Here is a 15,121-nt window from a genome sequence, read left to right on the forward strand (position 1 = left end):
CACTGATGCAAATATGGGATGATATTTCACTGATGTAAATATGGGGTGGTATTTCACTGATGTAATTATGGGGTGGTATTTAACTGATATAATATGAGTTGGTATTTCACATATGTAAATATGGGGCGGTATGTCACTGATGTAAATAAGGGGTGATATTTCACTGATGTGGTATTTCACTGGGCGGTATGTTACTGATGTAATTAAGAGGTCGTATTTTACTGATGTAAATATGTGATGGCATTTCACTGAGCATTTCAATTATCTTCAAATCAAGATCTATAAGTTGAACCTAAAACACTATTATATGGTAACACTTTTATTTTCAGTTATAAACTATTTGTAAGCTTGAAATTAACAACATTAATTTCAAATATTAAGCAAATAAGACGCGATACTTGCCAATCCAAAGTGACCCGGCCCCATTCCGAAAATGGTGAAAAAACACTGGGTATATTTAGAATAAATATCTTGTCGGTTTTTATTTTATTGACAATTGTCTCATTTAAATACATTTCTTGTAAAATATTTTTTTTTCAATTGCGATAACACGACATGTACTACCTTACATATAATTATCGAATATTTAAATCCTAAATTGAGATTCGAATTTTTGGTTTGTAGTCGTATATATGCAAATATTCAATTGTTTGCTGTTACATTAATACAATGACATTTTTTCCGTGCTGGATCTTTGGAAATTGTGCTCCGCATTGAGGTCGTTTTGCTCTTATGATGAGCATCCCACAGTTTCACTGATATTCTTGTTATTATGCTCAAACAAAGTTGTAGACTTAAAGTTTTCCACTTCTCCGTCAGTCAAAATGCACGTTTGGAAGTTTTTGTTTTAAGACTTCTTTATTGATGGATGGATGTGGATCAAATCTTCACAGCTAAATCCCCTAAGGGTGTAGATGATTTTTAAGGAAGGGAATTTCGGATGCAACTAGTTTTTGCAAAATTCTGGCCCTTTATCTGTTTTTTCAAATATACAGAATGTGTTTTCCAGATTGCTGTCGAAAACATTTCATTTTGAAGGTTTCTAAAAAAATAAAAATAAATTTAATAAATAGCATGCAACATTTAGTACATTTCCTATGCAGCTCTATGGCTTGAACCTAAGAAAGTACATTGACAACTTAACAACATTTACGACGCGAATTTTCCCTATTTAAGTTTTTTTGCTCACACTTTTCCCAATTGGGCTGGTACCGGTACTTTTCCCAATTGGGCAAAAACTATTGCTGCAAATTCTCTTTAATTGTTGGTGGATCATGCTCAAACTATCACAGCTGAAAGACGTTACTGTGCAGATGATGGTAAATGCATGTAAGGCCGTTTTGGCTGCAACCAGTTGTGGCAAAATTATGGTCTTTTGTATGTATTGCGATTATATATAAGCCCAAATATTTTGTGTTCTCAATTCCTCATTAAGTTTGTTCCCGATGTTTTTCAAAATATTTTACAGCTTAAAGTCCCGTGTGTGTTGATGATCATAAAGAGATGAGTTTTTATGGAACCAGTTGTGGTAGAATTATGGCCCTTTGTATCTTTTTCAATAGACTAGTGTATGATCCCTGATTAGGAATCTAGCAAACTGTCTTGATAACTAAGTTTTTTATTCACCAAAAAACACATGTTTATAAAAGACGAATGCAGAGGTTAATACAACCAAGTGTATGGTCCCTTATAAAGAATCCGGATACCTATTTTTTTGGATTCACCAACAACACATGTATGGACAAAGACAGTTGTTTTACGAAAGGGACCTTGACGTATTAGATAAGGTAACAGGTTTACATATACATTGCCAAGATTCTGCACATGGTGATTATTTGTGTCATGTTATTTGAAATTCCTTGATACAAAATTATGTTACCGTAACAGTTTGTATAACAACCATATTGTACCTTTACGACCTTGAACTTTAAATTCCGAAAACAATTATTGCATATGAAAACTAATCTCTACACAATTATCCTTTTTTTGACTTGTACTTGATGAAGTTACAGTTTGTATAAGATCTAATGAGCACACACAATAATGCTTTATATACATATATATTATATATATATATATATATATATATATATATATATATGGACAGACTGCAATGCTTAATGCCTTCAACATAGAGGCAAACAGCAAGTAAGACGCATCATTACACACTTTTACAAACATAAAAAGATGTTTTTTTAGTTTAAATATTTTTCTAAATGTAAGTCTTAAATCTCAACACCATTCATAACAACATCAGCCACATCAATACCTGGGACTCCCGATATACAGGCTGTTGCTGATTCAACCATAGTGAGGCGTGATTATATATGTCCGGTTGATCCTGAACGTGCTCCATTTATCCATAGCAACAGAAGCTGATGACCTCACTGTGCCCATCCCAGTTTCACAGTCATATCTGATGAGGCAAGTCATATAATATAACATAGGACTAATGCTGCAATGATTAAACAATTGCTGGATATGATTTTCAATAAATAAATTTCCTCATAAATTTTCTTGAATTCTTTTTCATGTTTATGTGCCTTAACTTGCAGTATAAACAAACTTACATTTATAATTATAAATGTGTTATTTTTTTCTTTTAGTAAGCTTTTGTAAATTTCTCTTGTACATATTGTTTTATCTTAAATCATGCAGACTCGAAAACGGCAAAAACAACTAACCCTGATATCATCATCAATATATATAACTACCATAAAATCATGGCAAAAGACCACGCTATAATTCAACGTGTGTGATGTTTAAAGATCCATTTTAGATCATAAGAATAGATCTATGATATCATTAGAAAATATATTCAGAACGTGATTGGTAAAAAATGTTCACCTCTACAGTGTTCTCAATCCATTTAGTTAATTTGACCCAGAGACCAAGATATTTATAGCATGTGACAAGATTATAGACGCAACCCAAAAATCATTGGGATAAATGTTCCCACAAAGTTGCTTAAAACATGAGGCTATGAGTCTTCACAAGCTTTTTCTTTAATTTGACCCAGTAACCTAGTTTTTGACCGCAAGAGACCCATTTCTGATCTCCTCAGATTTATATTTGGAAACAAGAGCTGAGTTTTTTAAAACACAATGCACCCTACTGCACTTTGAAGTCGCAAATCAGCTATTTTACAGAGATATTTTAAGTCCAAGGCCCATTACTTCGTTAAAAATCAACGGATCTGAACAAAACTGGTCTTTAATCTTTTCTGAAGTGTTATTTCAAAAAAAATTCTTAGTCTTATGATACCTTCTTAAAACATCAATTGACCAGAACAACATTGGAACTTGAACTGTAAACTAGTAGGTAAACTCAAACCCTAAAAATTATGTCAATATCTGCGAGCATTTAGAAAAACAGTAAACAAAAACTGTTATTCTAGAGAAAATCCCAAGGTCCGTAACTTAAGTAAAAATCATGACTTCATTGGTAAATCATGCAAGTAGACTCACACACCAAATATCAGATAAACTGCTGAAAGCGTTTAAGGAAAAAAGTCAAGAAGCAAAATGACGGACAGACAGACAGACGGACAGATAAAAATGTTTTTAACAAGTTACATGATGACTTTGAAATGAATAGGGATCCTAGAGTTCACATTTGTTTCTTTTATTAACCTAGTGACATATATTTTGACCCCTCCATTATGCAGTTTATAATTTGGCCCAGGTATCATTAGGACAAATGTTCTAACCAAGCTTCAAGAAGAAATTTAATTGGTAAACTAAGGTATTATTTACTTGAAAGTTGTTACAAACCTGAGCAATTATTGGTAAATTTACTTAGCCTATGTATAAGTCATTACATATTTATAATAGCATAACATAGACTGAATTATTTGCCTGTGTGTCATTGTCAAAAAAATGTTATATTGTCAATTAAATAAAACATATTATAGCTTTCTGTTGTATTGCCTATACGACAACATGAATAATACACTACCTGAGTTCAAAAAATCCATCAATGAGAGACACAGACACAAAATCGGTGTGTGCATCTTCAAATTCGCCTTTGAAGATCAGAAGGCCAGTGTCTTTCTCCGGTTTAAAATCGGAGGCAAGATCAATTTCCCGAAAGACGGCCAAGACAAGGTTACGCAATGCAGCTGTTACCCACGAATTTTAGATATCATCAACAACTAAAACAGATAAAGGAAAATAAGTTTATAAATCAATTAATTATGTGTTGAGTGAGTCAGTGCCTTAAATGTTTGATAAGTTATTGTTTATTATAAGGGAGTACTTTTGTATTGCCTCTGGCCCTCATTGTCAACGCATATTATGTTTTATTTTGCATGACATACTGAAAACCAGTTTATAACTAACATTTATATCATTTTCTATTTCTCAAGAAGCAAAAAAGTCTATGAAGCAACCTTTAAATGAACCCGTTTTAAGAACCGTTTAAAATTTGAAGCTGTTCACTTACAAAATCAAAGGCAAGAAAATATCAGCAACTGAGTGGTGAAATAATTTCTCATTAAATCTTCAATCACTGTGTGTACAATCAAACGTCAACAATCAAGACATTGAATCATCCTATAAGGAAACGCCTTATTGCTTCATTATGCAAAACATTTTTGATTTGCTTCTAAAAATTACTGCACACATTTCTAGCTAGAAAGCAATAATTCTATTCCGACAACGATATGAGATGTAGCCCGCACATGCGCAGTCAGTAGCTTCCGCTTAATGGTGGAATCGGCTTGTTTGCTATTTTTCAGTCAGTAATTTACGGATATTGAAGTAAAATAATACATCCGAGGTGTCCTTTGGTGGCCATCGGATAATTTGAGGACGAGTCTTAGTGTTGATATACGCCAAAGACGCTGACAGTTTTTGTTAAGTGCAAATTTTATCTGCACAAAGATCGTCTCTCGTCGTTATGGCGGAGGCAAACGCGGAGAGTCTATCTGACAAAAAAAATAAACGAAAATAGTAGTGCTAAAGGGTCGTCAAAACAGAGAAATGTATCGAAAGGGAAAGCCCCTGTTTCTTTTGCTTAGGCAGATAATAGTAAACAAGATGTGGACTGCGGTATGTTTTGCAGTGTTTACAGCAAATTCAGTCGTGTCAGAAACAGTACGACCAAAAGGTTGACAGAATGCTCAACCGGTTAAAGACAGTAGAAGAAACTTATGAGTATGATGACTGTCAGGATTACCCTGGACAGAGTTGTGATTACGATTATGATGATACAGATGAAGTTGCTGAGGAATGTGAAAGTGTTAAGTCGGGCCCCTGTCCCAGCAAAATGAAGTCAGATAGTCGATTTGCTAGTATGGAAAAGCGATTTAAGGGCAAAGAAATCACTGATGAAGCTGTAGATAGTGCCCTTGTAGAGAACATCAATGATGTGTTAAAAAACGGAATGGATGAAGAGCAATATACACAAATGGTAAAAGATGAAAACATTGCACGGCCTGAAAATTGTGAGGCATTGGTGACGGTAAAATATAACAAAATGATAAGGCATGTGAGCAAAACTTCAACAAAGTTCATTGATAAGTGATTACAAAATGCAGATACCTCTCGCATAAAAGGTGCGATTTTACTTACAAATGCGGTTAACAAGATGGCACAGTTGGAAACTGATGCGAAAGAAAAAGGAATAGACTTGTCAGTCGTAATCGATCAGTGTTATGATGCGCTTTCACTCTTTGGACATTCAAATCGTCATATAAACATGAGCAGAAGAGAAATACTTAAACCGGAACTCAAATCTGAGTACGGACATCTGTGTAATCCAAGTGTTCCGTACTCGAAATAACTTTTTAATGATGATTTATCGAAGACCGCAACAGAAATAGAAGACTATTAAAATAGGTCACATAATTCAAAGTGGACACTCTTACCAAAGGCCTTATGGACGGGGTAGAGCCTTCAGGGGTCGCAGCCGGAGTCGCGGCTATTTTCCATATAGAGTTCACAGGGGAGCTAATGGGTTGAGCTATAGTGGCTCTGAGGCAAAAAACCAGATTCACCGCGGAGGCCAGAGAGCAGCACTCCGTCATAAGATAACGTGAATGTAAGTATATTTGATTAGAGCACTCATAGCAAATTTGTTGGTGGTAGGGTACACTTTTTCTCCTCTTCATTGCAAAAAATAACTTCAGACATAAATATAATATATATAATAAATCATTGCCATTTTGAGTTTATTGATGATAATCCACCAATACAACAACATTGTCTTTTGAGATATTTTAATGTCAATGAATCAAAAAGTATTGATAAGGAGAAAATTTGTTGGCAGATAAAGTTATAATCCCTGTCGTGTATGATAAAGAACAGTTTTTGTCACCTATATTTCTCCGTCCAAAACAAAATGGTGAATTTCGTATGATACTGAAACTAAAAAGGTTGACTGAACACATTCCGTATAACCATTTTAAATTGGATCATTTTGAAATTGCTTCAAATATGGTTACAAAAAATAGTTATTTTGCTGTTGTTGACATCCGGAAAGCATATTATAGTATACCTTTGGCTGTTTTCGGTTTTCATGGAAAGGTCAGATATATCAATATCAAGCCATGCTTAATGGGGTAGGGCCAGAGCCTAGAATGGTTTCTAAAATTATGAAGCCTGTGTATGCAAAATTACGGAATGAAGGTCATCTCAGTTCAGGGTTTATAGATGATACCTTGTAAGAGCAAATTCAGTTGAAAAATGTAAAGAAGATGTTCAGGCCACAGTCTGTCTGAATTGGGTTTCATTATAAACTATGAAAAAAGTGTCTTGACACCATCCGAGCAAGTTATATTTTTAGGAAATTGCATTGATTCAGAAAAAATGTATTGTTTACTTACCACAGTGCAAAAAATAAATTAAAAAATGTAAATGTCAGCATCTTTTAGTTTCGTCTTATGTAACTCTTCGAGCTGTTGCTAAGGTAATTGGTTTGTTACTATCCTCATTTTCAGCGGTAGAAATGGAAAAAACTTCATTATAGGGAGTTAGGAAAGGGCAAGAGTGTTGCCCTTAAAAGCAACAATGAAGATTTGGATGTTTTAATGCATATTACTTTTCCAATGAAATATGAACTAAAATGGTGGATAGATAATGTGTCAACTCAGTGTCGTAAAATAAGACGAGAAAATCCATAAATTGTCATTCAAACAGACAGTAGTACATGTGGCTGGGGAGAAGTTTAAGATGATGAAGAGAAAGGAGGAAGATGGACGGATTCTAAGTCAAAATGTAACATTAATGTTCTAGAAATAGCGCATACAGGGCAAGTTTGTCAAAGTTTTAACATATTCAACAACATCTGTTCACTATATAAACAATTTTGGTGGAATTAAATCTCAGGATTGTAATTATTAAAACTTGAAAATTTGGAATTGGTGCTTAAATCATAATGTTTGGATTATGTGTACACATATTCCTGGAGTTGAAAATGAGGCTGACGAGTCTTTGCGGATTTTTAAGGACAATATCGAATGGGAGTTGGATCAGGCTGTGTTTAATGATATTTGTTGTTTGTTTGAAAACCCAGACGTAGAATTATTTGCAACCAGAATTACCAAGAAATTACAAGTACTTTGCTCGTAGAAGCCTGATCCTGAAGCTTATTTTATTGATGCATTCAGCTTAAACTGGAATACATTTAAACTGTGTTAAATGTTTCCACCTTTCAGTATGGTGGCTCCCTGTATTCAGAAGGTGCAACAAGATCAGAACAACGCAGTCATAGTGGTTCCATTGTGGACACAGTTGTGGTAGCCAATGGTGATGTCATGCCTAGTTGCAAAACCTATCATATTGCCAAGGGTGGCACTGTTCATTTGTTAACAACTAATGGTTTAAAAAAGTTGTCTTCAGAGTTATTATTGAGTTTGATAGTTTGTTAAAACAAAGCAGGCCTGGTTTTGATTGTTATAGAGTTCATTTAAAAGCCTTTCCTCCAGATAGGAGGTTGTTTATATATACTGTTTTAAAAGAATATCTTAAAAGAACTAAAGAGCTTCGACAGAGCTCGGGATGAAGATTATTGATTAGTTACATAAGGCTATATAAAGCTGTTTCACGGGATACAGTGTCTCGTTGGGTCAGAGATGTCATGATGAAATCAGAAATAAATACTGAAAAGTATGGAGCTCATAGTGTTCGGGCTGCAGCAACGTCAAAAGCAAAGTTACTGGCAGTTCCAATTAGTGAAATAATTGAGAAAGAAGGTTGGTCAAAGTCCAGTACCTTTGCCAGGTATTATGATAAAGAGATCATTGGGAAAGACAAAGTTGCAGATGCGGTATTAAAGCTGTGAAATATTACAGTTAAAGATTCTCACATACTCATTAGTTGTGTTTGGCATGATGTTATGCTCATTTCGTCGACGAACAAAAATATCGTTGTCGGAGTAGAATTTAAAAATTAAACGAAACTTACCTGAAAGTTGCGTTTCAATGGTAATTTTATGAGACAACGATATGGTGAGGGGATGAAATGACTCCCTCCCTCCCTACAGTAAGGTTTTCGGAATTATATCATTTGCTAAATTGTTTAAAATGAGCAAATGGTGATTTTAATATTCATCATCATGCCAAAATGTTTTTAAGACTGACTGCGCATGCGCGGGTTACATCTCATTTAATATCCTCACCATATCGTTGTCTCATAGAATTACAATTGAACCTCAACTTCCAGGTAAGTTTCGTTTAATTAAAAAAAAAACTATATGAAATGTGGAGAACGAGTTTAAGAGAATTGCATACGCAAATGGATCATTAGCTTCATCTGACTTACACATCTAGCATGTTCCCTTTCTTTCTTGGAATAAAATGACAAACGTTTACTAATGTTGATATAGCAATGATCCAGAAATGATCCAGTCACAGGCAATGTGTCCAAGACAAGGCTCTCTAATGGTTACTGACATGCTCCCGAGCTGTCTTGAGATTACTGTTAAAATAGTAATCATTTGAAACAGTTTAACTTGCTCATTCATTGATGAATTAATTAAACAAAATATTATGTTGATTAAACTTGGTAATTATAAATAACAGATAATGTGCACGTATTATAGAAATGACATTGCATGACAGACATAATTGTTAGCTAAATTTATGCTTGATTCATGAAGATTCTTTTATAAATATGAAAACATCTGATCAGAATGAACAGAAACCCTATGTTTATAATCTATGAATACAAAGAAAGTTATTTCTCACATTATTTGTCCAGCAATAGTTCTAAGGTAAGATTAGAGAGAAGCAAAATTCTTGAGAATTGTTTACTTTTAGATAGACTTAAACTCAATAAAAATAACGTTTTAGAAAGAATACATACGCATGTTAGAATTGTGTTAACATATCTAAAATATTGTAACAGTCATGTTTAGATAGCAAATTACATCTTAACCCTTAACCACTTAGATATTCTGACAAGTGTATAGTTCTTAATTAATTAAGGTCGCGGAGGTGTAGTTGATATGGTGTCCGCCTTGCGATCGGGAGGTGAGGGGTTTCGATCCCCACAGTGGGGAGCGTTCTTTAAATTTCCCCCGTAGACACCAAGTACTGGTTTAAGTCTCAGGAAACGGTCTCGAGCGCGTTTCAAAAAAGCCTAAGGCTTCTTACGCAATTGAACTAAAATTAATAGGTTTAAACTAAGTTCATAGTCCCTTAGACTAAATAAATACAATTAACATACTTTCCTTACTAGTTTCGAGTTTTAGAGGCTTCATTTCCAACCACTGAAATACTGATGAGCAAATGAAAGCGTAAATCCTAAACAGACTGTGAGTTACTCGCAGGCTGTTCTGGTTTATGCTGATGCCATAAACCCATTTACACTTTGATTCTGGGTGAGAAAGGGTTAAGAGCATATTTATGCATACAGAATATAAAATGTAAGTAATGGTGAAGTGGGTATTGTGTCTTACTTGAAAACAATGCATGTTCTTCACTTGATTTCTCAAACTGGGAATATTCTCGATTTTCTAAAATACAAGCAAGAACATCAGTTGCTGAAGAATTAACCAGTAGATCTACTTTTTACCAAACTAGTCCAGATTCAAAAATGACCTTCATATTATCAAGTTAAACATTTTTACTAGTGTTCATGAAAACTGAGTCATGAATAAGGCCCCATAATGTTAACAAGTATTTTTTATATTTGATCTTGTGATGTAGTTTTAAGACGCATATGACCCAGATACAAACATGTCCAACATATTTTTAATATAAACATTCTAACAACGTTTTATCAAGATAGCGTGTTAAATGTTGCTCATGGCATATTAAGAGATTACTTTCTTATAGATTTGAACTGGGGACCTAGTTCTTAGACGCAAGTGACCCAGATTTGAACTAGATTGTCTTTCAGTCTAAGGTATTTATATGTGTATTTAACAGTTCATGTGCTCCATCCAAACGTTAGGCTACGCTATCTAAGAACCCATAAGTCGCAATGACGTTGTGGCCTTTGATGCAATCAAGTTACACAAAACAGCCTTCATCTACGTATGACTTTCAATGAACAAAAAGCACACATTATAAGCATACAATTAATCGTAACCAGACAATATTCACCTATATCACAGCGATGTCCCATGTACCCCAATGAGTATTCACATCGCATCTTCCTACGATACACCATCCCATCGTCAACGCACTTCCCGTTGTTCAGGTCACACTTTTCATCGAGAGAATTGTGCAGAGGTTTAACACAGTTTTTTGGAAGCAAATCTGGTACTAAACTCTTCAGATCGTTTCGTTGTCTTGTCTCTGAACTTACCAGGTCTTCCCTTTCCAGAGACGGGGCATCTTGCATTTCATCGTATAAAATTATTTTGATTGTGTCAGTAGTCAATGTTTCACTTGTTTCCCCCCCCCCCAACACCACATTTTGCGACTTGTTACCAAGTGTTTAGTTTACTATATCGATTTCCCTTATTAGATTAAATTTGATAACTAAACAAATCACTTTTACCCTTTACTATATAATTGTCTGCATTTTGATATGCAATTTTTTCATGATGAACTGTTGGGAGACTTATATCTGAATCTTTTTAATTGTTTGCAATTATGTATTTGTGAAACTCAGGCGAAAGTCCTTCCCTTGCTCTTTGAAATAGTGAATATTATGTACTGCTGTATTAACAAGTACAAAGTATTTTGCTAATGCCGTAAGAATGTGCACTTATATGTACTTACATGTTGGTAATGTGTTAACTCGGTAGTTTAGTTTTAAGTATATACTTATTGCATCGAAAGCCTATTGCTTATGGAAACACTCTGGAATTCTAGTATTTACATATTTTGCCTGTATGCACTTAACCTTGTTACAACATTTAACTTGCTAGAATTGAGAAGCAATCGTTTCAAATGGTACATTGTATTTTAAATTGTGTTTAAATCTTGTAATTTGAATATCTCACACAAGCGACAAACAATCCTCCCCATGGCGCATGTTGTGATATGTAGTATGCTATTAATTATTTAAAAAAGAAGCATTACATTTTAAATATAACTGTTTTACCTGGGATGATCTAAAATTGCAAATGGATAACTTTATATCATAAGAAAGACTTCCTCGCAGCTTCAATGATGTGCGTTAAAAAGAAAGGTAGAATGCCTTCAAACCAGTTGGTATCTAAGACGGGAAAACGGATGGATTGAAAGACTTCCACGGTGATTACTGTATACCGTAACAGAGAGTACAAAAAGTATGGTTCAGGCTCATAAATTTGTTTAGAAGATTTATCTAGACACACACGAAAATATATGAATACATGTTTAGAAATGAATGATTGTTCTGAAAACCAAGATTGACATATATCTTAATCATTCAAACAGTAAATTTGTATGTAGCTTACCGCTTAAAAAATACAATCAACTTCCCTGGCAAACACTTCACAAAATTCATGGTGGATTAAAAATATAATTATCTTTAGTAAATGCCTGAAATTCAATACACATAAAACCATGAGTTCTCTGCACATAATATATTTTTTTAAATCATGCTGCCAGACTTTTTGAAAGCCAAATTTGTGATTCAAATACAGAATTTAGCAATGCCAAAATCTGCAGGGATCTTTTACACTATGCCTAAAATTGTGCAAAAATGCAAGGATATTGAAGAAAGTGTATGCTTTCTAATGCTCAACATCAGACGTATTAGATATCAAACTGCAAAACATATGGTGGACCTGCCTTGACAAAATAACTGATCCTAATGGTGGATAATGTGACTCCTTGAGATATGCTTTGTTATTCTTTTAATAATGCTACACAATGGTAAACCAAGACGCAAAGATTTCTTGTCAAATCACCAAAACTGTCCAATCAAAACAGCCAACGATGCGTCTCATTAATACATACTGCATGTCCCTCAAGAAAGATGTTTGTTTAATCAGGAAATATGTGTTGTTCGACTATTGCACATGAGCTATAAATTGTGTAAAATATACAAAAAACATTCTAATAAAATAAGAATTGTTGTAAAAATGGAAATCTAATACTGAAAACTAAAATGACTTGTTTTCCAAACAGTTGATGGAAATATGCAAAATATTTTCTTTTAACTAAGTTGTCATACAACATGATTATTCATTAACAAAAAAAGACCAAAGATAAATATGAAAACATTTTATTGAAATTTTTATTCATTTTTCTTCGGTTATTCCAAATTACAGAATGCCACACGAACAAAAACATTTTTATCAACGATTAAATTCGAGTGGGTTGTGAAAAACGCCTCATGCTGACGGCCGTGACTAATTATTAGATGGTCATGAGAAGGTGTGAAAAGGTGCATTACAAAAACCAAAACTTGTGTTCGAAATTGTTATCACCCAGTCAAAGTTTAAACCTTTGTCACATGATCAAACAACGATATTGGCCTAAATGTAGGTTATTTTCCAATAAGAGACCTTTTTTGGGGTATGATTCTATGCATTTGACGATAGTGATTTGCAAAAACCATCATTTGTTGAGAATCAATACCGACGTGCATGTATATGCATTTATGTCCTTCAGAAAGTTCAAATATATGATTTTTTGCATGACATTTATATGTAACTACTCAAGCAAACTTTTGATCCAGGGTTAGCTTAGCGAAAAGGTCTAGTCAGAACTATGAATGGACACCTATGGAGAAGAACAAAGCAGCTGATCGTGGAAACACATATCGTCCAGAGACTTTGGCGATGAAAAGGCCACACTTTTTTCCAAGCATGCATCCAATACGCCAAAGCAATCTCTCGCCTGGAGCCACCAAGAGAAGAGGAAGAGAGTTTGGCCTATAAACAATGAGGTCATGATGCAGATATCAAACGGATGGGCAGTATGTGAGGAAGTTCTAGATACTCGCCCAGAATATGACTGGAAGAATATGTTGCAGAGAGAACCGCAGGTGAAAATTACTACCACGGGAGATGAGTAAGTAAAGTGTAATCTTAAGTTTATTGTTGTTGATGACATGAGGACAGTGGCCAGAGGCTGAGGTACTTTATTCTTATGTGAGCTAAACAAAGAGTCAGGTAATTATACAGACTGATATTGAAAGAACAGCAGTTGTCATACTTTTGCATGTCCTTGTTTTCTGAAAAAAAACAACGAAAACCTCTCAGTATTGATGCACCAGTGTTTTTAATAAGCAATCACGTGGTATTAAGTCGTAATCAGCATTCGGAATAGATTGACTACTTTGATGCAATAAATGGAAGAGCTGTATCCAATTTAACCATCCAAACCTAGCATAATTCCAACTTAATGAACATGTGCTGCTACTTGAAAAATGCAAGATACATGATTTCACTTTGTCATGCAATGATGTCTTTAAATGAAAGAGGATTGTGTTTTGGTAAAGTAAATGTAAAGGCAAACATGATGGAGAATCATAGGTTTGAAAGTTATTATAACATAGTTTTATTGGACCTCATAAATATGTGTTTTTACTTTCATTATTACGTAAGCAATACATTTATTCGCAGCATAATGCAAGAACTACCTCGACACAATCAGTCGGCACTATTATGAATTGCATTATGTGCCTCTGTTGGGACATTGCTTTTCAAAAAATAGTTTTTTCTGACAGGCAACCATCTAAATTAAATCAAATACAATTCACAATATCAAGTACACAACAAGTGTGAGCATTGTTTTGCTAATCACTTTATATGAAGTTGGCAGTAAACATCCTGTTTCGCGGAAAAAGCCCTTACAAAATATTAAGAAAGTTATTATAAGCATATGCAAAAGTGGTACATACTTAACAACGATTTTGGAAGAGTTTACTAGGAAATGATAGGACATGATCTTGAATATACACAACCTATATATAAATAATTTTCTACACATCGTAATACAGATAAACACATATCTGTTCCATTTATCTTATTTCTAAGAAAAATGAAATGCTCGAACTGTTCTATTTACTCTTTGTTTATAATCATTATAGTTCAATACCATCGCAGTTATGTGTTTATTTTAAGTGAATTGGCATGTGTTTTGTCAATGTTTACCTATTACTATCTTATTACAAGAAGGTATTAAACGTCTGTGCATATGTGGTAAAACTTTAGCTTCGCAAATTCAAAACCACACAATCAGTGACTTTGAGACAATGAAAATTGTTTTTCTCATATAAGTACGGGTTAAATATGTCTTATGTATTACAAATAAGTAGATCAAACTCAGTTTAGTCGTAATATTATCGGAGTGCTTGTCAAATAAAACAATTTTCCCAACCGATCTTATACAAACTCTATTATTTATGTAATGCTAACTTCAATTTAAATGGTTTTATAATCAAACTAACAGTAGGAAAAAATATTTGTTTACTACTCTAAAAAGGTAAGAACGTTTATTTACGAATTTTAATCTTTGAAAAGTACTGCATATGACTTCCTTAAACCAGAAATGCAGCACTTCATTTGTGCCGGACAAAACAGTTTAATACGTTGGTATGTTTTGCGTCTAGTTTTAGAATGTCAATGCGTGTCAATAAAATGTAGGTACCAATGTTCGACCTCTTAAAATATAGTTGGAACGATTGTCTGGAGTGTCAAAATATGGTAGGTACCAATGACCGGTTATAAAAAAAAATTAACATAAGAACGAATATCCGCCTATGTAAAGACTTTACTAAAAGATAGTTAA

Source organism: Dreissena polymorpha, chromosome 3 (genome assembly GCF_020536995.1).
Source record: "Dreissena polymorpha isolate Duluth1 chromosome 3, UMN_Dpol_1.0, whole genome shotgun sequence".
Lineage (NCBI taxonomy): Eukaryota > Metazoa > Mollusca > Bivalvia > Myida > Dreissenidae > Dreissena > Dreissena polymorpha.